Here is a 26,314-nt window from a genome sequence, read left to right on the forward strand (position 1 = left end):
CCAGTCTGTTGTTCCATGTCTGATTCTAACTATTGCTTCTTGACCTGCATACAGATTTCTCTGTAACCATAAGTATGTTTTCTATTCTGTGAGTCTATTTCTATTTTGTAAATAAATTCATTTGTATTATTTTTTAGATTCCACATATAAGTAATATCAGATGATATTTGTCTTTCTCTGAGACAGTCCTTTGAAAAGTAGTTAGCAAAAGAAGCAATTGAGGGCTGAAGAGAGATGAGAGAAGTGGAGTGAAATGTGCAGGGAGAGGGAGGTGTTAGCAGTGCAGCTTTGGGCATAATAGAGATGGGTTTCTGTGCTGGGTGTGTGATGAGGAGAAGACGTGAAGCATGGGTGGAGAGAGCTATGCAAAGTAGAAGGGGGATGACTTTACTGTAGGAAGTGCCAAGCTCCCAAGTTCTTTGAACAGAGGGGAAATTTGAGAAATGTCTACATAGGGAACTGCAAATTACTGAAAGTTTTTTTCTTTTTTATGTCAAACACCTACTAAATTATTCTGTAGGTCTTGTACTATTATCAGACTTAGGTGAATATCAACAGCTCTGGGCAAAAATATCAGAAAGTCATTAAATTTTGTTTTAATTGGGATATAGTTGCTTTAAAGTGTTGTGCTAGTTTCTGCTGTACAATGAAGTGAATCAGCTCTAAGTATACATATATCCCCTCCTGCTTGGACTTCCCTCCTAACTCCTCCATCCCACCTGTTTAGGTCACCACAAAACACAGAGCTGAGCTCCACCTACAGAGGAATGTTACTCAGCCATAAAAAGGAATGCAGTTGGGTCATTTGAAGAGACATAGATGCACCTAGAGTTTGTCACACAGAATGAAGAAAGCCATTAACTTTAAAAAATCAAGTTAAAACTTTAAAAATTTAAAGGTCATTCACTTTAAAAAATCTATTCAAGAAAGATTGAATAGAAAACCATTGTAGCTGAAGTTTTCTGCTTAGTCACTCAGTCGTATCTGACTCTTTGCAACCCCATGGACTGTAGTCTGCCAGGCTCCTCTGTCCGTGGGGATTCTCCAGGCAAGAATACTGGAGTGGATTGCCATTCCCTCCTCCAGAGATCTTATTCCTTGACAGTTATTGTGCTCAGTGTATTAATATGCTCATATTATTTAAGCCATACACAAATCCTGTATCATTATTTCCTATTTTATAATAAAAGTGAAGTTAACTTCTCACCTGAAATCTGATGCTTCATAATATTGACATACTAGAGATTCTGGGCTTCACTGTTGGCTCAGTGATAAAGAATCCACCTGCTAACACAGGAAATAAGAATTCTATCCCTGGGGGAGGAAGATCCCCTGGGGAAGGAAATGGCCACCCACTCCAGTATTCTTGCCTGGGAAATCCCATGGACAGAGGAGCCTGGTAAGGTACAGTCCATGGGTTTGCAAAAGAGTTAGGCATGATCTAGCAATTAAACAACAACAAATAAGGATTCTGAGTGTATTACATTAAAATCCAGTCCTTCCATGGTGTCGTGCTGCCAACAATCTTTACTATTGGTACCATTTTCTCTTACTCATAGTTTATGACATCCCCCCAACCACCCCTGGTGTTTTCTTCATAGAAGAAGGATAATAAAAGTACTCTAACTATGATCAGTTCAGTTCAGTCACTCAGTCATGTCCGACTCTTTGTGACCCTATGGGCTCCAGGACTCTAGGCTTCCCTATCCATCACCAACTCCTGGAGCTTGCCCAAACTCATGTTCATCAAGTTGGTGATGCTGTCCAACCATCTCATCCTCTGTCTCCCCTTCTCCTCCTGCCTTCAATCTTTCCAAGCATGAGGGTCTCTTTCAGTGAATCGGTTCTTTGCATCAGGTGGCCAAAGTACTGGAGTTTCAGCTTCTGCATCAGTCCTTCCAATGAATATTCAGGATTGATTTCTTATGATAACCTTCCATAAATATGAAGACAAATATGAAGCTTCTGCTCACACGTCTCCTTCTCTATGCTTTGACATTTCTCCTGAGAACCTACCTAAGACCCTTCTAACTTCCTTTGTTTCTACAAATGACACTTTACAATAAGATCACTTTTGGGTAAAATGATGGTGACTCCAATTGGGTAGAAAAGTTCTGTAAGTGCCAAGGATATTGCTAGATAAAATTTTGTGCAGATCAGAAATCACCTTAATCACTTTCACTTTGACATGTCGAAGATGGGAATAAGGTTCCAGAATAAACAGTAAAGCAACTTCTATATATCCCAAGAGGAGAAGAAACCATGGCACATTTCCAATAACTCCAGACTGTGTAGGAAGACAAAATCTAATTGGTGATGTTTATGCTAAGTCACTATGGTCATGTCCAACTCTTTTGTGACCCTATGGACAGCCCATCAGGCTCCTCTGTTCATGGAAGTCTCAAGGCAAAAACACTGGAATGGGTTGCCATGATACTCCAGGGGATCTTCCCAACCCAGGGACTGAACCCATGTCTCTTTACATCTCCTGCATCGGCAGGCAGGTTCTTTACACTAGTACCACCTAGGAAACCCCTCTAATTGGTGGAGAAGAGATTAACTTGTAGATTAGAAATGTTTTTTGTAGATTTGAACTCTGATGAATTTGTTATTTCTGGCCTCCAAGAAATTGCCTTTATACCAGGGTAATGTTTTTATTTAATGAATTTGTATATGTCCCAGAGGGGCTTCCCTGGTGGCTCAGTGGATAAAGAATCCACCTGCCAATGCAGGAGATGCAGGAGACATGGATTTGATCCCTGAGTCAGGAAGATCTGCTGCAGGAGATCATGGCAACCCACTCCAGTGTTCTTGCTTGGAGATTCCCATGGACAGAGGAGCCTTGTGGGCTACAGTCCATGGGATTGCAAAGAGTCAGACATGATAGAACTGACTGAGCAGGCATGCATGCATGTCCCAGAGCCTCAGGAAGTAAATGGAAGGGTTATCAATGTAACTGAATAGATAGCCTTAAGCAGTGATGCTTTGGGGAAGGATACCCAATGCAGATGTATATTTTGTTGGAAGGAAATTAGGGGGGATATCAGTGTCACTTATCCCCAAGTCAACTTGCTGCTATGGCAGATGAGTATAATGTCAAGGATTGTCTAATAAGTAATCGTTCTCACTGAGGAAGGAGAATTCCCAGGTTCTCATCTTAACATCATCTAGTCTCCAGTGAGAGATAAGGACACCAAATGATTTGGAGAAAGCAAATAAACAGATTGCTTACTAGAAGAGGGAGAAGACCAGCTTGCAGCCCAAGGGGACAATGGAGTAGACATGCTAGAGGAACAAAGCCTTCCTCTGGTTGGGGGTTGGTGGACAAACACTGGATTGTTGCCGGGGCTGGCACCAGATGGTGTTGTGTCCCATGCCAACACGTGTCCTTTTCCTTTGATAATGGTGTCCAGAATCCTAGATGAATAGTTGGGTAAATTTCCTAGGTTTCTGGGTGGGGACTCATATCAATAGAACTGTGACACCCTTGAAAGATAATACTGGCTTTAGTTAACAGAGGTGTCAGTGACAGGTTGTTACATAATCTTGCATTAAAAAAAAAAAATTAGCCAGATCAAATATGCCAAAACTCTACTTGTCATACTGGATAATGATTAAAAATAAATTCGATTCTTCTTAAAATTATAGCAATTCAATATGTGAAATGGGTTTGATGTGGGCAGTTGTACTAAGTTCACACTCAGTCGTGTCTGACTCTTTGAGACCCCATGTACTATAACCCACCAGGCTTCCCTGTCAGGCAAGGACACTGGAGTGGGTTGCCGATTCCTCCTCCAGGGGATCTTCCCAACCAGAGATCGAAGCCATATCTCTTGCATCTCCTACATTGGCAGGTGGATTCTTTACCACTGCACCACCTGGCAGTTCTCTCCATTTTAAACCCAGAAGACTTTTCAGTTGTGTCACTGGTCTTAACATACAAACACAGAGTAAAATTCTAATTAAACTCTGTGTTTGTGTGTTTCTGATGGAAGAGGTGGAGCACTCAGAATCAAACACCAATATCAAGCTGAAAAGTTAGTAATACCTATTCTTTCTCAATATAACAAAATGAAAAGGATTGCTTTTAGTTAACTTGATTGTGTTCAGATCAGATCAGTCGCTCAGTCGTGTCCAACTCTTTGCGACCATGAATCGCAGCAAACCAGGCCTCCCTGTCCATCACCAACTCCCGGAGTTCACTCAGACTCATGTCCATCGAGTCAGTGATGCCATCCAGCCATCTCATCCTCTGTCGTCCCCTTCTCCTCCTGCCCCCAATCCCTCCCAGCATCAGAATCTTTTCCAATGAGTCAACTCTTCGTATGAGGTGGCCAAAGTACTGGAGTTTCAGCTTTAGCATCATTCCTTCCAAAGAAATCCCAGGGCTGATCTCCTTCAGAATGGACTGATTGGATCTCCTTGCAGTCCAAGGGACTCTCAAGAATCTTCTCCAACACCACAGTTCAAAAGCATCAATTCTTTGGCGCTCAGCCTTCTTCACAGTCCAACTCTCACATCCATACATGACCACAGGAAAAACCATAGCCTTGACTAGACAGAACTTTGTTGGCAAAGTAATGTCTCTGCTTTTGAATATCTTATATAAATATATCTCTCTGATATATATTTATATATATTATATATATTTATATATTTGATATATATATCAAATATATATAATCTTTGATGGAACATCTACTTGCAGCATGTACTGATCGTGGACTACAAAGTCTGATGTGCAACTTGTACCTATAGCCTAAGTATTTAAATCCATTTCATTTTTCAGCCTCTCTTTCCTATGGTGAGAGGCTAGCCAATTTGGGTTACCCCACTTTTTCAGGTTCATATCTATGTTCCAGAGACATGAGAGGGCTACCAGATACAGGTGTCTCTGCTCAGCTATCCATCCTCTCTTCTGTGCGTTAGCCATTGGCCCATGCCGGTAGCCTCTGAGGTGTCTCCTGTTCCCATCTGCATGTCTCCTTCAGAAGTGGCATTCTCTATGCGTCTTCCTAGCCTGGCCAAAGGAACCCATGCTTTACATTTCTGTGTGGAGACATAGGAATGGTCATTTCTTCATGGCCCCATGTGCCAACAACAAACACACACACCATCCCTTCTCTTCCTGAGACCCAACGTCAGAGGTAGGGAATGGAGGCAGAGGGAGTACATGTCTCTTTGGGACCCCAAGGTGATCTCTGTTCAACTTGCTTCCTCCCGTCCATCCTGTCTCCTTTCTTTTCCAAATGCATCATTTTCTAGACTGTAGCAAGGGAGAGGTCAACTGTCTTAGGATTTTCCTCACCTTTGTTGAGTCCTCCCACAGAGTCCTGACTGTGGCTGGGGCGCTGGGTTTCTTGACTTGAGCACTATTGACTTTGGGGGCTGGATACTTTGTTGCAGGGGAGCAGGGATGTCCTGCTCACTGTAGGATCTTCAGCAAAGTCTCCGGCCTGTGCTCATTAGAAGCCAGTAGCACCCGTGTTTGTAGAAGCTGAGAAATATCTCCAGACCTCATCAAATGGCCCTAGTGCATTTGCTGCTGGAGAACTGCTGCTATGGGGCATAGACTTAGGAAAGAAAAGCCATTACGATTCCCTGGAGACGAAGCACATGCAAGAGAAGTGCTGGCAGAAGGAGTATTCAGAGGAAATGTGGGAGACGGAATTTGTATTTTAAATTTTTTATATATGTTCTACTTGACAAGCAGGAAGAGGAGAAAGGTTAGAATAGTTACATCCAAAGCTTCCATACAGAACCTAGATACTTCAACGTTAGAAGAGTTTTGTCTTTATATTTTTAATGAAATCATTGTTTTCTCCTCATCGGCAGTGCTCTCACTTTTCTAAAGGAAACTTTTTATCACTGACACAAATAAAATAGATTTCAGAAGCATGTACATTAACGTTGTCTGTGGTTGGTTGTTTAAAATTTCACTCTTCTAAAATTTATCAATTTCTTCTAGCAAAAGTTAATAAACAGAATGGTATCTAGAACATCATCATGGCACCTTCTTGAATAGAATAAAAAATCCACCAAGTATAGACATGGATGTATAGCATTAACCATGCCTCACTTCTCGGACAGATCTAAAGCAGAAGTATAAATTATAAAGAATTTGATTTCTGAGATGTTTACGTTTCTGAACTTAAGGGAAAACAAGTTACTTATTACGTATTTTCCCACGACTGATCCATGAGGAGCCAAATAGAAACCTCAAAGGCTTACAGAACAAGAATAATGAGCATACATTTATGGCTTTTGTCAATAACCCCAGAGATCAATTGCCCCTTTGACCAAAGACCGAGTATTTCTTCCAAAGGGTGAATCTTGAAAAAAGAGCCTCCCATATGCTGTTCATATCCAGGTGTTTCGTTGGCCTTTTGGACAACCTTTCTATCACCTTTTCCCAGGCAAAGGGAGTTAGAAAACCTACCAAAATCAACAAGCTTGCTTTCTTCCAAGCGGTGTTTAGTAAGCAATGGTTTGACAGATGTGTTCATTATTGTGGCCAGAGAAGAGTTGGGGAAACAGTGGGGGAGTTATTCAGGATATTTGCCCTAAGCAGTTAGACCCTCATCCTCAAATAGTCTGATAACATAGGAAAGAACAGAAGCTGTTTGATGTGGAGCAAAGTTGTTCCTCCATTCGAGAGTGACAGTCTTTAATGTTGCCACATCGCTGATGCTGGGCTTAGGCTGGGAAGGTTTCAAGTGCACTGGCATGTATTTATCCCCATGTGAAAACTGTTTTATTTTGAAATCATTTTTCTCAAATGCAGTTCTGAAATCTGAGCTCCAAAGATGAAAATAGGAACCTATGAGTTCTGTACATAATACTTGGTTCTCTAACACCAACTGAATTGTTTCCTGTGTTTTCAGATTTTATTAATTCTTAAAGCTATGTTCTCATACTTTTCATAAATAAATATGAATATATGAATTGAAAGTAACTGAATTCAATGTTAGGAAATGCATACAAGAAAGCATATATCTCATCGACAAACATGAGAAAGAATCAATCATTAGTAAACAAGGAAATGCAGGTAAAACCAAAACAGGACATATTTTTTTCTTTATCAAAAAGGCAGAGATAAAAAAAATTTCAGGGTGCTCAATACTGGACACAGAGTATTGCTAGTGAGAAAAAGAAAAAAGGAGTTACAGCCCGTTTGGAAAATAATCTGACAATATGTAGAAAGGGTCTTTTAAATTTCCAAGCTGAGACAAGTAATTCAAAATCTGGGAATCTATCAAAAAAAAATCATCTTAAATATAGAGAGAATTTTATGGACAAAGGTACTCATTATAGTATTATTTAGAATAGGGGGAAAGGGGAGAAACAAAGTGCTTGGCAATAAAGGAAATTTAAATAAACTGTGATATCTACTTTATTAGTGTGTATTTAGACATTAAATATGCTAATGATATATTTAAATAATGGGAAGCATTCATGTTATAATACTTAGAAAAAGAAACACTGTAAAAATTGTGTATCTATATCAATTTTGTATCAAAATTATATAAGGGTGTTACTTAGAAAACAGGCTAAAATACAGCAAAATATTAAAACTTGCATTTGGATGGTGAGAATATGGGTAAATATTCTAAAATTTTAGTCAAATTTTCCAAAAATTCTGTATTCATTTTTATTCTTGGTATAAAACACAATTTATATTTTAAAATGTATATACATTTAAAAACAGTTACTCTGCAATACTACTCTTCACACACATAGCTCATGAACTATGTTTTTCTTTCAAATGAAAAATTACAGAATCAAAACATTTGAAACAATGTCTTTACTCTCCTATCTCGGTTCCCATTTTTTCACTTAGTCCAGCTTCAACCATCTTTGGTAAAACTGATTATCCTTTTTGAAATATTGATAAACTTAGGTCTCCATGGCTTGTTCCAAGTCTTATGTATTATTAGTTAATTTTATTTCCAGGTCTACACGTATCCAGTTTCTCTGAGTTGCATGTTATTCTCTAAAACGACCAAAAAAATAATTTTTGGTTATGACTTGTCTTTCTTTCATTATTTGCTTCCTAGTAGAATACCTCGGAGAAGGCAATGGCACCCCACTCTAGTACTCTTGCCTGGAAAATCCCATGGATGGAGGAGCCCGGTAGGCTGCAGTCCATGGGGTCGCTAAGAGTTGGATAGGACTGAGCGACTTCACTTTCACTTTTCACTTTCATGCATTGGAGAAGGAAATGGCAACCCACTCCAGTGTTCTTGCCTGGAGAATCCCAGGGACGGGGGAGCCTGGTGGGCTGCCGTTTATGGGATCGCACAGAGTTGGACACAGCTAGAGCAACTTAGCAGCAGCAGCAGCAACAGTAGAATACCTATCCCAAAGGAGGGTGTGGCAACCCACTCCAGTATTCTTGCCTGGAGAATCCCATGGACAGAGGAAACTGGTGGCCTACAGTCCAAAGGGTCACGAAGGGTCAGACATGACTGAAGTGACTTATCACGCATGCACACACAGAATACCTATACTCCAGCTTAAATTTTAAGAAGTTCTCATTCCTTTGTTAAACAAAAATGAATCATCACACCTGTGGGCCTTCCTCCTCTGCTCTTCTAATGTTATAAGTGTACGGGGTGGTTAGCATGAGCTGTAATAGAACTGGCGTAATACTAGCTGTCTTCAACCACCAAGAATCACAGGATTCCTGGACTATACTACGGAACAATCTCTAGGTCTTTGTGTATGTTTGTATGTATACTGGGATATTTAAGGGAGAAGTGGAAAATACAAAAGGAATACAAAAAATTAATAGTCTAACTTCAAGAATCTTAAAGTCTTTCAGTGGTTTTCAGTATATGGTTCTGAACCCAGAGCCTTTCAAACTTGTTAGGAATGAAATTCTCAGGCACCTCCAAGGACCTACATGAATCAGAAGCTATGCTTTTGTTCAGACCCTCCTGGTGATGCTGACGCACACTCAAATTTGAGAACCCCTGCATAAGAAGAGGGCCAGAGAGAATGACAAATAATACACAGACTAACTGTACATTACACTTTGTGCCGAGTTAGCCAAGGCACTTTAGGGAGATGATTATTCTTGTTCTGGGAAGCCTGGCTGGTTTTTCTGTTTTACCTTGTAAGTATTAACAATCCCCTCTGGACCCAGTTTTTCCCCTGTCCTCTCTTCTGAAACTGGCCTTCTGTGGTTTGATGCAGTGGGCCACCATGCTGGGATGTGTCCAGGCAGCCAAAGTCCTTGGATCTCTTTTTCATGTAACTGGCCTAGGACATCCTTCACGGCAGTTGTTGTTCATTTGATAAGTTGCATCCAACTCTGTGAGCCCAAGCAATGCAGCAGTCCAGTCTTCCCTGTCCTCCACTCTCTCCCAGAGTTTGCTCAAATTCATGTCCATTGAGTCAGTGATGCCATCCAATCATCTCATCCTCTGTCACTCCCTTCTCCTTTTGCCTTCAACCTTTCCCAGGATCAGGGTCTTTTCCAATTATTTGGTTCTTTACATCAGGTGGCCAAAATATTGGAACTTCAGCTTCAGCATCATTCCTTCTAATGAATATTCACTGCATATTATTTCCTCCCTTCATATTTAAAACAGTTCAACCTGCTACAAACCAGGCTTCCGTGTTCCTTAGAGCAACATCCAGAGCAGATGTGTGGCTTCCACATGTACTCCTACAGCTAAAAATATATACAAAAAAACTGTGATCCCTTCTCCCACATTTCAGTTTCTCAAAAGTATTTCCCATTTAGAATATAAACCTTTGTATAGATTTATTAGCTGATGGTTTGCAGCCATGTCAAGCATTCTTCTTTGATCATCATTCTGGAAACGTCCAGAAAAAAGAACCTACGATTGTTATCCTGGACCTGTAAAATAACACGTCTTCCAACCACTCTCTGACTTCATTTCCATATTTATGTTCCAGAATCACGATCAATTTCCCAAATTCAAAACCTCAAATTCTTTTATGCCTGGGCACTGTTCCCAAGGAATTATTTATTATGCTTTCCTCATATAGTTTTTGCAGGATATTTTCTTAGCTTTACCCATTCGTCTTATTCTGGCAGTCAGGATGTGTTCAACCCATAGATAAGAAAGGCAATATGAGTTAGAGGATGGTAAATGGCTTCCTTGAAAAATGTCTCCTTTACTAGGTATTAAGTGACGCTTGTGTTTCCATCGGCCTGTCACATTTTCCAGGTCTGATCGCTCTCCCACACTCCTGCTTCATCTTTGTAACTCCTTGCTTGATGTCATTCAACTGTTGACTGAAAAAAAATGCACAGTATGAGAGTTTTGAGTTAAGTTTTATTTGGGGCAATATAAGGAGCCAAAGCTCAACATTCAGAAAACTAAGATCATGGCATCTGGTCCCATCGCTTCGTGGGAAATAGATGGGGAAACAGTGGAAACAGTGTCAGACTTTATTTTTTGGGGCTCCAAAATCACTGCAGATGGTGACTGTAGCCGTGAAATTAAAAGACTCTTACTCCTTGGAAGAAAAGTTATGACCAAACTAGATAGCATATTAAAAAGCAGAGACATTACTTTGCCAACAATGGTCCATCTAGTCAAGGCTATGGTTTTTCCAGTAGTCATGTATGGATGTGAGAGTTAGACTGTGAAGAAAGCTTAGTGCCGAAGAATTGATGCTTTTGAACTGTGGTGTTGGAGAAGACTCTTGAGAGTCCCTTAGACTGCAAGGAGGTCCAACCAGTCCATCCTAAAGAACATCAGTCCTGGGTGTTCATTGGAAGGACTGATGCTAAAGCTGAAACTCCAATACTTTGGCCACCTCATGCGAAGAGTTGACTTATTGGAAAAGACCCTGATGCTGGGAGGGATTGGGGGCAGGAGGAGAAGGGGACGACAGAAGATGAGATGGCTGGATGGCATCACCAAATCGATGGACATGAGTTTGTGTAGCCTCTGGGAGTTGGTGATAGACAGGGAGGCCTGGCATGCTGATATTCATGGGGTCGCAAAGAGTCAAACACAACTGAGCAACTGAACTGAACTGAACTGAACTGAAGGAGCCCAGGAGATAGCATTTCAGATAGCTCTGAGAAACTGCTCCAAAGAGAAAGGATATGTATGATTTTGGTGAAGGGTGTACATGCAATCAAACACAGACTTCTTGCAGAAGGTAGCTGCTAGTCTCATGAATGTTACTGCTAGTCATGAGCAATAGACATCAACCATGAAAGATTTTACTGCTTTTCTAGATATGAGGAAGTGCAAGAGTTGGGCTCATAAAATCACCTCCTGAAAATATCTATCTAAAGACTTGTTCTGCCAGTTTTTCCAGGAACACAGAGGGCCTCATTTCTGCTCTCCACCCTGAATCCTTTCAGTGGTATTGAAAGTCAGCATCTGCAGCAGCTCATGATTTAATCCCTGTAGATGTAGATGCCAAATGTCAATCTGTAGGTGACACAACCTTCTAACTTGTTCTCTAATTCCATAACAGTGCTTCTCAAACTTTACTATGCATCCCTTGTAAACTTTTTTAATAGACACATTGCTGGGCCCAGGGCTGGGCATTCTGCTATCTACTGATCATCTGTTAATCTATCTTTAACTTTTCTTTGGGCTTCCTTGGTAGCTCAGCTGGGAAAGAATCTGCCTGTAATACAGGAGACCCTGGTTTGATTCCTGGGTCAGGAAGATCCCCTGGAGAAGGGATAGGCTACCCACTCCAGTATTCTTGGGCTTCCCTCGTGGCTCAGATGGTAAAGGATTCCCTTGGAATGTAGGAGACCTGGGTTCAATCCCTAGGTTGGGAAGATCCCCTGAAGGAAGACATGGCAACCCACTCCAGTATTCTTGCCTGGAGAGTCCCCATGGACAGAGGAGCCTGGCAGGCTATATTGCTTAATAAATATTCAATGATCAGGAAACATAGTCACAGCACTGTTAGAATTGAGCTATATTACTTGGGAAAGTTACTACCCATCAACATCATATCAAGAATCATATTAAAAAAAAAAGGAGAGAGAAAAAAGATCATATTTCCTTTATCATGCAGCGGTTTGGAAAGAACAGAATATAGGAAAATTTCATTTTATGGGTGTGTAAGAGGAGGACAAAAATTTCACAATCTACCCAAGAGGTCAAGCCTGAAAATAGGCACCCGAATAGGGACCCTGGGTCCCTGTTCCATAGCAGGAAAGAATCAAAAGACTCTTTTTCAAAATATCCTTTCTGGTGTCTCTTCATACATTCACACCTCAGTAATTCATCCTCCACTATGCATTCAGTGTGATTCAGACTGACATCTGATTATATCATTCTCACTAAAATTCTTTAAAGATGTCCCATTTTCCTTTTTCCCTCTCATTTAAATTTTATCATGGTAAGAAAGACCCTAGTGGTAAAGAATCCGCCTGCCAATGCAGTAGACATAAGAGATGTGGATTTGATCCCTGGTCGGAAAGACTCCCTGGAGGAGGGCACGGTGACCCACTCCAGTATTCCTGCCTGGAAAATCCCATAGACAGAGGAGCCTGGCAGGCTACAACCGTAGGGTCATAAAGAATCAGACATGAGTAAAGGGAGTTAACACACATGCATGCAAGAACATTTAACATGAGTTCTACCTTCTTGCCAGATTTTTGAGTGTGCAATAGAGTACTATTACAGGTCCAGTGCTCTACAGCAGACCCCTCAGCTTTATTCATCTTGCATAACTGAGCTCTATACCCCCTGAACAACACCTTCCCGTTTTCTCCTCTCCCTACTTCCTGTTAACCACCATGCTTTCTACTCCTATATGTTTGACTATCTTAAATTCCTTATGTAAGTGGAATCATGGTATTTGTCCTTCTGTGACCAGCTTATGTCAGTTTAGCATAATGTCATCAAGATTTGTCCAAGTTGCCGCGTATTACAAGACTTTCTTCTCTTATAAGGCTGAGCAACATTCCATTGTATGTGTATATACCACATTTTCTTTAACCATTCATCCATAGTTAGACAATTAGGTTGCTTCCACGTCTTGACTACCATAAATAGTGCTTCAGTGAATGTGAGAGTGCTAGTATCTCCTGGATTAATACCCAGAACTGGGATTGCTGGATCATATGGTAATTCTATTTTTAATTTTTTTGGGAAACCCTGATAATGTTTTGCGTAGTGGCTGCACTATTTTGCCTTCTCAACAATAGAATGCAAGTGTTCCAGTGTCTTCACATCCTCACCATCACTTGCTCTTTTTTTCTTCGTAATAGGCATCCTAACACATATGAAATGATACCTCACTGTGGCATTGATTTGCATTTCCCTGATCATCAGTGACATTGAGCAGTTTTTCATACACTTGTTGATCACGTGTTTGACTTCATTTGGGGAAAGATCTGTTCAAGTCTATTTTTAAATTGGATTATTCTTTTTTATTTTTTACTATTGAGCTGTAGGAGTTCCTTATATATTTTGGAAATTAATCCTTTATCAGATATATGGTTTGCAGTTGTTTTCTCTGACCAATGCATTGTAAAGGCTTCCTATTTTTCTAAAGATAAACATTCCAGTTTTACTTGACCCACAAGGCCCTGTTTGGGCTGGTGTCCACCTAACTCTCAGCCTTATCAGGTACCACTCTCCTGTCCCTTGTTCTTTTGGTTCTTGCCCCATAGGCCTGCTTTCAATTCTGTATTCTTGCCAAGTGTTTCCTATCTCATAAACCTTTGCATAGCCAGTGCCTCCTCTTTCTAAAAAGCATCTCCACCTCCTGCCACTTTCCCTCTTACCTTTCATCTTTAATAATTCAACTTAAATGTTATTCCCATACAGAACCCTTCCATGAGGCTTGACTAAATCTTCTTTGGTTCTCATACATTAATACCATAATACTCTTTGTGGTACACATCACAATTTCAATTGTTTGATTAAATGCACAATTAATTTTTCAGTGTCTCTCTCCTAAATTACCACATAAGCCCTTAAGGGCAAATAGCACATCTGTTTACTACCAACCACATTCTTAGGACCAGACACTAAACATGGGTTGAACAATCTCTTTTGCCTTCAGGCACCTTTCCTAATGACTGTGAGTATTTTCAGCCACCCTTCTTTTGTCAAACAGTCCATAAATCCTGGTCAACCTGGTTTTTGCACATGACCTTTCCCATCATGACAAATGGGCCAAAAAAGCATTCGCTTTCCTGCTTCACAGATTAGAAAAGGAGCCCAAAAGAAGTTAAATCGCCAGCCCAAATTTGTTTTGTTTGTTAGCAATTAAGTTCAGAGAGCTTTACTCCTACTCCCTAGCTTCTCCCTGGAAGAATCACCTTCAGCACAGCATTACTCAGCTTGCTCAGAAGGGGAACACTCATGCCTGAGCACACCACTGCTCTCTCCCTTCCTCTGCACTAGAATTCTAAGCAGCTTACACTTGCCTGAGTCATTCATGGAAAGCATCTGAGAGCACATCGTGGAAAACACACCAGCTCATCCAGGAATGTCTTTCATCATCCTGAGCACAAAGGGTCAATGGCGTGTTCTAGGAATTTCTCTGAAAGGGAAGCAAGAATTCCAGGCAGAGCAGTTCTCCCCTGTCACAACCCCACTTCTTGCCCATCAACTATCTGTGGGTATGTGTTGAAGTACAAAGACCAGGAAACTCTGACTGTGAATCAGAGGTTTTCCGTTTCTTCTGGAAAGGAGTAATTCAACAGACACATGAACGCAGTCATGGAAATTTGGTGACCTGGAGCCTCTTAAAGTAAGCAGGTAGAAAACGAGATCCCCACACCCCATGCTGGGGTAGCAGAGAAAACTTGCAGAGTCATGGGGAGTATTTGCCCAAGAGATAAGTGGCTTCTGAGAAGTTTCTACAGAGCTTTGGATGCTCCTCTCCTGTAACACTCCTCCAACAAGAGCTCTGGAACAAGAGTCTTCAACATGGGCCACTCTCGGCTGCTGAAAGTTTACATGTTTCTGTTTTCATACAAGCAAGCAATTTAGCCCTGTTTAAGGTAGTATTGAAGAGGGATAAAGGACCAGTTTAGAGGCTGTTGGAGTGTTTGGAAAATCTGTGTTAAAATTTTCATGTCAAATCTATGTATGCCTCTCTTTATCAATCAGTAATTGTCGGATATCTCCTCTGAGTTCACACCCTGTTATAAAAGCAGTCAGGAAGTTAAAAAAGATGGCTGATTCATGTTGATGTAGGGCAGAAACCAACACAAGATTGTAAAGCAATTATCCTTCAAATAAAAATAAATAAATAAGAAAAAAAGGAAGGTGAGGGACTAGGAAGGCAGAGTGGAAAGAACACAGGCCCTAGAGTGAGAAGAATGAATATGGTTTCAGATCTACTTATTGGATTAACTTCCACTGGACCCATATTTTTATTTGTAAAGTGCCAGTAATATTAGGAACTTCAAAAGACTATTGTAAAAACTGGGAAGAGAAATGTGTCAGGGGGAGAAAACTAGCATAGCATCTTCTTAGCGTTTTCATTTAACAGTTATTTCTGAAAACCTGTAATATACATGAATGGGGCTTCCCCAGTGGCTCAGTGGTAAAGAACTTACCTGCAATGCAGGAGATGCAGTTTCGACCTCTGGGTCAGCAAGATCCCCTGGAGAAGGAAACGGCAACTCACTCCAGTATTTCTTGCCTGGAGAATCCCATGGTCTGAGGAGCCTAGTGGGCTACAGCCCGTACGGTCACAAAGAGTTGGACACGACAGAAGCGACTGAGCATGCACTTATGCAATATACATGAATAAATTCACCAGACAAAATTCAGATTCTAATGGCAGACTTTTAGCTATCTGTCAAGGCTCCAGTCAACTTTTGCCTCTTCTGGTTATGCTATTCCCTTAAATAAACCTTTAATAAAACCTCAAATGCCCTTACTACATTGCATTATCTCACATATATGTTGACATGTCGCCCTTCTACCCTAAACTGTGAGTTCCTCAAAACAGAGGTTGTGACCTATTCACCTTTAACAGAATCTGTTAGAAGTCCTTTAATAGAAATATGGTATTATTAAATTATTATCCAGACAAGAAAAAAAGTTTTTATGACAAGAGAATTCTGTCCATAATCAATGTCACTAATTTAGTAAAAAAAAAAAAAATTCCCTGGAGCTAAAGAGAGCCATCTTGGGATTGTCCTTCTGCTTATCTGTGACCTGAAGTCACTCAAACCCAACAATATGTCTATTCAGAAATGAGGGGTGATGAAGATCAATTATACACCTAAATCATCCTTGAAGTAATGGTTTTATCACAAGGGTTCAATACAGGCTCATTTTAAAATGTAAACTTGATTTTTTTCAATTAGTTTTTTCAGTTTTCACTATTGGGAATAAGAGAATTTTCTGGAGCAAAAATTGATTAAAAAAAAAAATAGTAGTTTGGGTATTGTTTGCCTTCCATGCCATATTTATCCCTTAGAGATAAATATGGGTAGAATAAAAATATGACCTAAACAATGCTAATCCAAATGATAAAGGGCATATTTTATTACCAAAATTTTATTTAATATTTACTTTTTTTAATACTAAAGGCTTTGTGGGTACTGAAAGATCAATGAAGTTTTCAAAATTACCCAACATTTCAAGGAGGAATTTCATTAGTGAGATTATTTCATTTACTGATTATTTTGTCATAGATGCAACCTTTGCAAAGTTGAGTAGAAGTTCCTACCTTCCTTGATATGAAAAATCTGAGTCCTTCATTATATAAGATGTTTCTAGTTTATATTGTAGATGTGGTCCTGGAAAATTTCAAGTCGAGCATTTTTAAGGAAATCCTTTAAAATGTAAGAGGAACTTAGAAATAAAATCACCAATAAATTCCTTATGATATGAACAAGCCTATACATCCCAGCTTTTATAGGACTGATATTTCTTGTGTCAGATTTTCATAAAGAAGGATGGAAGTGATCACAAGCCTGGGTTTTTTTTCCCCTTAATATTATAAACGAAGTTACAAGACACTGTTCTCAAATGCCATATGTCTTCCTTTCAGTTGTTTAGAACTATTTCTAAGGATCTAACACAAGAGCAGATGAGCCACACTGGCTGGATTTGGGGATAATTGGATTTTCTTTTCTCTTCACAAAAACTATGCATGCCTGGAAAGAACGGTAAGAATAAACTTCAATCAATGCCTACTAATTACCATCAGTTAGGGCCTGGCTTTTGAAATCTGATTTAAGAAAGAAAAAAAAAAATGAAATTAAACCTCAGGTTTGGCTGATAGAAACCTGTAATGTGTAAGCAGTGATGGGGGAAGCCAGGCCTTAAGGAGGCTAGACTTTGGGCCAAACCCAACTGACGTTTCTCATCCTTGTTTATTTTGTTACTTGACATGATTCAACTCATTAAGGATTTCAGAGGTCCAAGGGAAAGTCCTTCTACTTTGCCAAGGCATCCTTAGTTGAAATCCCATTATCTCTCATGATCCGAGACAGGGATTTCCTCCTACTCAGTTCTGAGTAATTATGTGTAAGCAAACCCTTGGTGTTCTTGCAGAGTGACTGTGCGGAGTGGATGGTTCACCATGAATCATTCATGTGGCAGGCATCTTCAACGAGAGGGTAAGGAGAGATAACATTGATTTGCTGTGTTTAGATGAAGTATGGCTTTCTCATTCATCTCATTTGCTTCATCAGAGCTGATGCTTATTCTTGTAAACCATACCCTCCCCTAAAATGATTACAGGAAGAGAGAACAAGTAGATTCAATCAGTTCTTCCTGCTTTACCAAGTCTAATTTAGATTTCACTATAGGAAATGCTGCTTCCTTCTTTCAGAAATCTCTGTCTTTTCTCTTCCTGTCCTCTCTCCATTCCTCCTCCCCCAACCAATGAAACAAATTGGTTTTCAATTTCTTTAAGAAGTGGCATTTTTTCCTAAAGTCTGCATTTTCTATTTCAAACGTTTAAAGTGTACCTGTTTTACTTTTGGCAGGGGGTGCAATAGATTTCTCTGATAAAAGTACCTTCTTCCAGAATAACTCAGCTAACCACATATTCACAAGTGACATACACCTTTTGGAGGGTTGCAGTCTGAGGTCATCTATGGAGCCTTCCATCACACCTGCCTCCCACGCCAACAATGTCAAGGTACAGTCAGTTCAGTCGCGTAGTCATATCTGACTCTTTGTGACCCCATGAACTGTAGCATACCAGGCTTCCCTGTCTATCACCAACTTCTGGAGCTTGCTCAAACTCATGTCCATCGACTTGGTGATGCCATCCAACCATCTCATCGTCTGTCATCCCCTTCTCCTTCTTCTTTCAATCTTTCCCAGCATCAGGGTCTTTTCCAAGGAGTCAAATCTTTGCATAAGATGGCCAAAGTATTGGAGCTTCAGCTTCAGCATCAGTCCTTCCAATGAATATTCAGGACTGATTTCCTTTAGGATGGACTGGTTGGATCTCCATGCAGTCCAAGGGATTCTCAAGAGTCTTCTCCAAAGCCACAGTTCAAAAACATCAATTCTTCGGCACTCAGCTTTCTTTATAGTCCAACTCTCGCATCCATACATGACTGCTGGAAAAACCATAGCTTTGACTAGATGGACCTTTGTTGGCAAAGTAAAGTTTCTGCTTTTTAATATGCTGTCTAGGTTGGTTATAGCTTTTCTTTCAAGGAGCAAGTGTCTTTTAACTTCATGGCTGCAGTCACCATCTGCAGTGGTTTTGGAGCTGTCACTGTTGCCACTGTTTCCCCATCTATTTGCCATGAAGTGACGGGACTGGGTGCCATAATTTAGGTTTTCAAATGTTGAGTTTTAAGCCAGCTTTCTCACTCTCCTCTTTCACTTTCATCAGGAGGCTCTTCAGTTCCTCTTCACTTTATGCCATAAGGGCGGTATCATTTGCATATCTGAGGTTATTGATATTTCTCCTGGCAATCTTGATTCCAGCTTGTGCTTCATCCAGCCTGGCATTTCGCAGGATGTACTCTGAATATAAGTTAAATAAGCAGGGTGACAATATGCAGCCTTGACGTACTCCTTTCCTGATATGGAACCAGTCTGTTGTTCCATGTCCGGTTCTAACTGTTGCTTCTTGACCTGCATACAGATTTCTCAGGAGGCAGGTAAGGTGGTCTGGTATTCCCATCTCTTGAAGAATTTTCCATAGTTTGTTGTGATCTACACAGTCAAACGATTTAGTGCTATCAATAAAGCAGAAGTAGATGTTTTTCTGGAATTCTCTTGCTTTTTCTATGATCCAGTGGATGTTGGCAATTTGATCTCTGGATCCTCTGCCTTTTCTAAATCCAGCTTGAACATCTTTAAGTTCATAGTTCACATACTGTTGAAGCCTGGCTTGGAGAATTTTGAACATTACTTTGCTAGTGTGTGAGATAAGTGCAATTGTCCAGTAGTTTGAACATTCTTTGGCATTGCCTTTCTTTGGGACTGGAATGAACACTGACCTTTTCCAGTCCTGTGACCACTGCTGAGTTTTCCAAATTTGGTGGCATATTGAGTGCAGCACTTTCATAGCGTCATCTTTTAGGATTTGAAATTGCTCAACTGGAATTCCATCACCTCCACTAGGTTTTCGTAGTGATGCTTCCTAAGGCCCACTTGACTTTGCATTCTGGGATGTCTGGCTCTAGGTGAGAGATCACACCATTGTGGTTAACTGGGTCCTAAAGATCTTTTTTTGTAACATTCTTCTGTGTATTCTTGCCACCTCTTCCTAATATCTTCTGATTCTGTTAGGTCCCTACCATTTCTGTCCTTTATCGAGCCCATCTTTGCATGAAATGTTCCCTTGGCATCTCTAATTTTCTTGAAGAGATCTCTAGTCTTTCCCATTCTATTGTTTTCCTCTATTTCTTTGCACTGATCACTGAGAAAGGCTTTCTAATCTCTCCTTGCTGTTCTTTGGAACTCTCCATTCAAATGGGTATGTCTTTCCTTTTCTCCTTTGCTTTTACTTCTTTCCTTTTCTCAGCTATTTATAAGGCCTCCTCAGACAACCATTTTGCCTTTTTGCATTTCTTTTTATTCCGGATGGTGTTGATCACTGCATCCTGTACAATGTCACAAACCTCCATCCATAGTTCTTCAGGCACTCTGTCTATCAGATCGAATCCCTTGAATCTGTACACCCCTGCTCTAATCATTCCAGTAATGTATCCCACCCAGATTTGCAGGCCATGGGAACTAAGGCCATTTATTCTTCTTTTTTTTTGATAACATATTCTGTCTGGGCAAGTAACAAAGTTCAAGAGAGAACAGCACAAAGAAGAACCTGGTAGGGTTCAGAATTCTGGGCCATCCTGATTCTTAAGTGATTCTAAAAGCCTTTCAAGAGCTTCAAAGATGAAATAATCAATACATCATAGAGATTATCCTGACAAATCCTCCAGCCTTTTCCCATTCCTTTTTATAGCAGCTTCATTAAGATATAATTCACCGGCCATACCATTTATCCATACAAAGTGTTCAGTGTTATTCAGAGTTGGGCAGCCATCATCACAACCAATAGATGAAAATTTTCATCAGCCCATAAAGAAACCCCATCAGTTCAGTTCAGTCGCTCAGCCATGTCCAACTCTTTTTGACCCCATGAATTGCAGCACTCCAGGCCTCCCTGTCCATCACCAACTCCTGAAGTTCACCCAAACTCATGTCCATCAAGTCAGTGATGACATCCAGCCATCTCATCCTCTGTCATCTCCTTCTCCTCCTGCCCCCAATCCCTCCCAGCATCAGAGTCTTTTCCAATGAGTCAACTCTTCGCATGAGGTGGCCAAAGTACTGGAGTTTCAGCTTTAGCATCATTCCTTCCAAAGAGCACCCAGGACTGATCTCCTTTAGAATGGACTGGTTGGATCTCCTTGCAGTCCAAGGGACTCTCAAGAGTCTTCTCCAACACCACAGTTCAAAAGCATCAATTCTTCGGCACTCAGCTTTCTTCACAGTCCAACTCTCACATCCATACATGACCACTGGAAAAACCATAACTTCAACTAGACGGACCTTTGTTGGCAAAGTAATGTCTCTGCTTTTTAATATGCTATCTAGTTTGGTCATAACTTTCCTTCCAAGGAGTAAATGTCTTTTAATTTCATGGCTGCAATCACTATCTGCAGTGATTTTGGAGCCCAAAAAAATAAAGTCTGACCTGTTTCCACTGTTTCCCCATCTACTTCCCATACCTCCTGGCAATCACTCCCCGTTCCCCCTCCCAAAGCCGTAGACAATCACCAATCTACTTTTTGTCTCTATGGATCTATCTGCTCCAAATGAGACCTCAAATAGGAACTGCCCACTATGTTACTTTCCCTATAGGACTGTTGCCCCCAGATGACCATAAATATGCCCACTTGAATTAAACCATTCATTTGATTTTCTAATGGGAACAAAGCAGTGCATCTTTTTTTCTTACCCTAGCACTCAGAACCAGACCTGCACCTTAGCAAATGCTTGTTGAATCAATAAGTGAATGAAAGCGTGGAAGATGAGCATTTATGGGAGTAGACTGAACTGAATGGGGGAAGCAATGATAGTGGAAGAAATCATAGCATATCCTTGGGGAAAAAAAACTGGTGAGGGGGCAAAAAACAAACAAGAAAACGTAAAAATGAAATAAGATTCTAGATGCTGAGTCCTAACAGGTTGGGGTCCTGCACCCATTTGTGAATACTATGCTATCACTTGGCATATAAGATCTGAGATCTGCTGAGACTCATCCTAGATCCTCTCAGGGGGATTATGGATACCAGAGTGAACATTTCCAGCTTTATTTTCCAGAGAATGTTTCATCCTGAAGGTTGGCTTCTGTCTAACATTGGCATGTGTTGACACTTCATCAAATTCCCCATTTCAGTGGGCAGAAGTAAGAATACATAGCCAGTACTGTGTTAGTTGTGCAAAATCTTAGGTTAGGCAAAACTGTGCAGGGCGAAATCACAAAGTCAAAGAAGGGCCCCAAGAATCCTTTTCCTGCAGTGGAGTTACTCAAGCTTTAGCCAACCTCTCTCAGGTCTAGCCTTAATCTTAACTAAACTTATGAAGATTTCTCAGGCTCCATACTATATTCATAGCTTCCAGGGAGAAGTAAATCACTATCAAATTTTGTGTAGATACAGGTCTTTCAAAGGGACTCATTGGCCAAATATAATTTTTCCACTGGGTTTATCCGAAGAGTAAGGCAGTGTGTGTCTTCATGGCTCCTTCGCTTGTCCACATCAAACAGTGTGTGAAGCCATTGGCGGCCATTGACCCTCCTACTAGCTAGATTACACTGGAATAGTGTCACATTTTACTAACACTCCTCAGAAAACTTTCCTTGACTGTACTGCCTAGCTTTCATGGGACAGTGTCCAGGATAAGCAGGGAAATATTTCCCTCCCCCCTCCTATTTTATCTGAGTTTGCTCAAGGAACTGAAATCATCATGTTCGGAGCCACATGCCATGTTTAAGGCCTCCAACGAGCACACAGAAAACTCTAAGGAATCGTTATTCAGTGACTTTGCCATTTGCAAGCCTGTGGAATTCAGGTGCCCACAGGAAGAAGTGGAGAGGTTTTTCCAGCCTGACCGTATCAGCCGCCTCACCACAAGAACCTTCTGTTTTGGCTGAAGTCCTTCTATCAGACTCAGGCTGTTCCTTGTGGCCAAGTGTGAGTTTCGCGTGCCTGGTGTACTTTATTTATCTCTTTCACAGCCTCCTCTCTTTATATCCAATGGCTTGACTGCTTTGCATTCATGCTTGTTTTTTCAGAGGAGCTGGGATAGTCAGACTGGAGAACATAAATTCTAGAAATTTAACTTTAGAGGAGAAATGAATGATTATAAACAAAACCACAGGCAATAGTGTACAGCAGAGAAAAGCAAGCAAGGAGGACCAATGATGTAAGGCTGTGGGGAATGATTCAATAATAATTTGAGTATGGGATGGGCAGTAATAGTATTAGAAATTCTCTGGTGAATTAAGCAAAAGTTTTAGTAACCATCTTTTCCTCCTCTTTGTGAGATGTGGGTTGCTGTAAGCTATAGTACTATGGCAAAAAAAAAAAAAAGAATTCAGTTGAGAGGAAAACAGTTTTAAAATTTCTCTTAGAATCCTGCCCACTGAAATTATGAAAGCAGCCTCAGTAAATATGATAGACATGCATGCCTCCAGTTACAGAGGTCTAGGGAAAGGACTGACTGGTTACTGGAAGCTCATATTTGCATTGGACTACAGGATTATTTGAATTGGATGGAGCAGGGAGAGATGCATCTTAACCTTATCAAACACATTACAGATATAATTTTTAATTCATCCATTCAGGGCCATTTTGCTTGTGGACACAGGATGACTGTTAATATTTTTAAAGCATTTTTTAAATTACCTTTAAGCTCCTTAAGTATTCTAAGAACATTCTTAAGCTCCTTAAAAATTCCAAGAAAAATTTGTTTGCAAATCAAAGACTGACACCTGCTATATTCCATCACTGATTTTTTAAAAGTAATTTCATTCTATGTAATCTGCAATGGAAGCATGCCTTACTATTCTTTTCTTGTATACATAAAAAGAATCAGAGAAACCCATCTAATAAAATATTTTCCCCTGACAGAGGGTAAAGCAGGCTAGGCATAATACATAAGGTTGTTGGCCTTTTATGGTGACATTCTCTGGGATGTAAAAATTACTCTGTTTAGATGACTTGTATGGTGATTTTTGAAAATTACTCAGTTAGAGGTGAATGAATCATTTTCCTCCAAATAAAACGAGCTCCGTGCTTCAAGGGTTCACTTTTCTGAGTTCTTCTTGTCTTCCAATTTTATCTGCTAGATAGAGTGTGAGTTTTGCTCATTCATGGGGGACGGCCAGCTCTTCCTCCTGCAGCTCATCAGCTTGAAGGAAGGCTGCACAGTTCCCTTCCAGGCGCATCACGCTCCAATCCCCAGAGGAGGTTGCTCTGGAGGTTGGAGCGTGGGGCTGGCAGTGGAGGCGTTTCCGTTCTATTTTGGTTTCTCCTACTGACTGGCTGCTCAGCTGTTCATGAGTCACCTTAACCTCAAAATCTGTCGTTAAAACAGAAATAATGATACCTATCTCCTGTGCCTTATATGAATTGCATGAAGATGTTATTCATATTTCTGAGATACATGTGAGAATTAGTCAAGCTTAGATATTAGGAAAGATGCAACGCAATTGTTCTCAAGCCATGAGGAGGATGCTTTTCTCATTTAGACTTTAGAATTCTGTGCCAAAAAATGAAGACTGAGAAAAGTTCCTAGTAGGGATTAAGTTTGACAAAATATTTATCTGACAAACTGGATCAGGAATATATGTAGTTTGAATAACATATAGCATTAAAGATTATTTATGAAAATGTTCATTTAATCAAATTTTATCAAGCGTGAAATTTGACATTAGGGATACCTTATGACACAGAATCTCTCCTAAAGAAGACCACATACTAGAAATAAGACAGCAATGACTCTAGGTCATGGCATATGTAAGCATGGTGGTATTTGGGACATTTTTTTCACGTTCATATCATCATTTCTAGTCGTTCTTAACGCACTGGTTAGGAGCTTCAGAGAGAAGTCACCTTAATAGTTTACATTTATCTAAAAAGTTTCCATTTTAAATGTTTTTCTATAATGTAACTTACCTTTCTTAGTTAATCTTCTTCTACACTTGTGAATTTAATGTGTAATTTCTTTCTTCATTCATGCATAGAAATAAAGCTATTATAAGATGTGAATTATCTCTGGACATCATTTGGTCCACCTTCCACATTTTGTTTTTACTCTCTAGTGCTGTTAATATTGGACTTCCCTGGGGGCTCAGTGGTAAAGAATCCATGGTAAAGAATCCACCCTCAATGCAGGAGACTCAGGAGATGAGGGTTCCATCCCCAGGTCAGGAAGTTCCCCTGGAAAAGGGCATGGCAACCCACTCCAGTATTCTTGCCTGAAGAATCCCATGGACAGAGGAGGCTGGCAGGCTACAGTCCATAGGCTGGCATAGTCTGACATGACTGAAGTGACTTAGCAGGCAGTCTACCAGTATTATGTAATTAGTGCTCTATAATAATAACTTTTACTAGGTGATCCTATTAAAATTCCAGAATAATAATCAGCCTACACTTCAATTTTTGCTCTCAATATCCAGCTAGCTTACATAAGGAGATTTGTTTGTGTAGCCATTTTCTTTTGTCTTTGTCATAAAGTCCAAGTTCCTGATATGAATTGGTGTATACTTGACCTCTGAACTAGGAAGAGCATTTTATAGATGCTCTATTTACTTCTTCCTGATCCACCCCCACACAGGCTTCTACCATTTAAACAGTCTTTATAGCAGGCTCCCACAAACAGATTTCTGCCAAGCTGAGCAGTCTTTAGGACAAGTCCCTACAAACAATAACAAGTTTACTTATTTGGGTTTGGGGAACAGTAAAGAAATAGAACCAAATACCTACCTTTCATTCTCCCATCCAAAGTCCAAGGGAGGATACCCCCATGAATTGGCATTCTTCTCTGTGGGGTGAATGGGAGAATTCTGAATGTGATATTATTGGCCTTTCTTGGACCAGAGTTCAGTTATGCGGTTCCCCCATTTCCTGTCCCAGGGAGAGATGAAAGAGTAGCATTGAGTCTCCCTGCGGCACATCCAAATGCCGTGGCTGGAATCCCAAACTCCCAGCCTCGGTCCTTTTATCATGCTGCCCTGCTCCTCCCAGCAAAGCTGACTCATCACTGATCCCTCTCCAGTGAGGCATGGGGGCTCTTCTCCAAGTGCTTTATTTTCTCTACCAAAGATCTATTTGGAGAGAAGTGAAATTCTAATTATTATTGCCACAATTGCTCTTGGTTGTGGTTCAGTAACTCAGTCCTGTGCAACTCTTTGCAACCCCATGGACTGTAGCACACCAGTCTTCCCTGTCCTTCACTATCTCCCGGAGTTTGCTTGAACCCATGTCCATTGAGTAGGTGATGCCATCAACCGTCTCATCCTCTGTCACCCTCTTCTCCTTGTGCTCTTATTCATTCCCAGAATCAGGGTCTTTTCCAATGAGTCAGTTCTTCCCATCAGGTGGCCAAAGTATTGGAACTTCAGCTTCAGCATCAGTCCTTCCAATGAATATTCAGAGTTGGTTTCCTTTAAGATTGACTGGTTTGATCTCCTTGCAGTCCTAGAAACTCTCGAGAGTCTTCTCCAGCACCACAGTTTAAAAGCATCAATTCTTTGGTGCTCAGCCTTCTTTATGGTCCAACTCTCACATCTGCACATGACTATTGGAAAAACCATAGCTTTGACTAGGTGGACGTTTGTTGGCAAAGTTATGTCTCTGCTTTTTAATATGCTGTCTAGGTTAAATTTAATA

The 26,314-nt window shown here is 40.5% G+C and overlaps 2 long non-coding RNA genes across 2 annotated transcripts in view; one reads left to right on the forward strand and one right to left on the reverse strand.

Annotated features, from left to right (window-relative positions):
- LOC147361792 (uncharacterized) overlaps window positions 1-26,314 on the forward strand; it is a 263,465-nt gene that overhangs the window by 197,525 nt on the left and 39,626 nt on the right. The gene's annotated exons all lie outside the window — the stretch shown is intronic.
- LOC147361793 (uncharacterized) lies at window positions 9,963-25,749 on the reverse strand. The gene is made up of 2 exons (XR_015138259.1): window positions 25,409-25,749; window positions 9,963-10,270 (listed from the first exon to the last, which is right to left on the reverse strand). It is a non-coding gene; the product is annotated as an uncharacterized LOC147361793 (long non-coding RNA).

This window comes from Bos grunniens, chromosome 12, assembly GCF_055505025.1.
Source record: "Bos grunniens cultivar Pamir isolate PY7600 chromosome 12, Bosgru_T2T1.0, whole genome shotgun sequence".
NCBI lineage: Eukaryota > Metazoa > Chordata > Mammalia > Artiodactyla > Bovidae > Bos > Bos grunniens.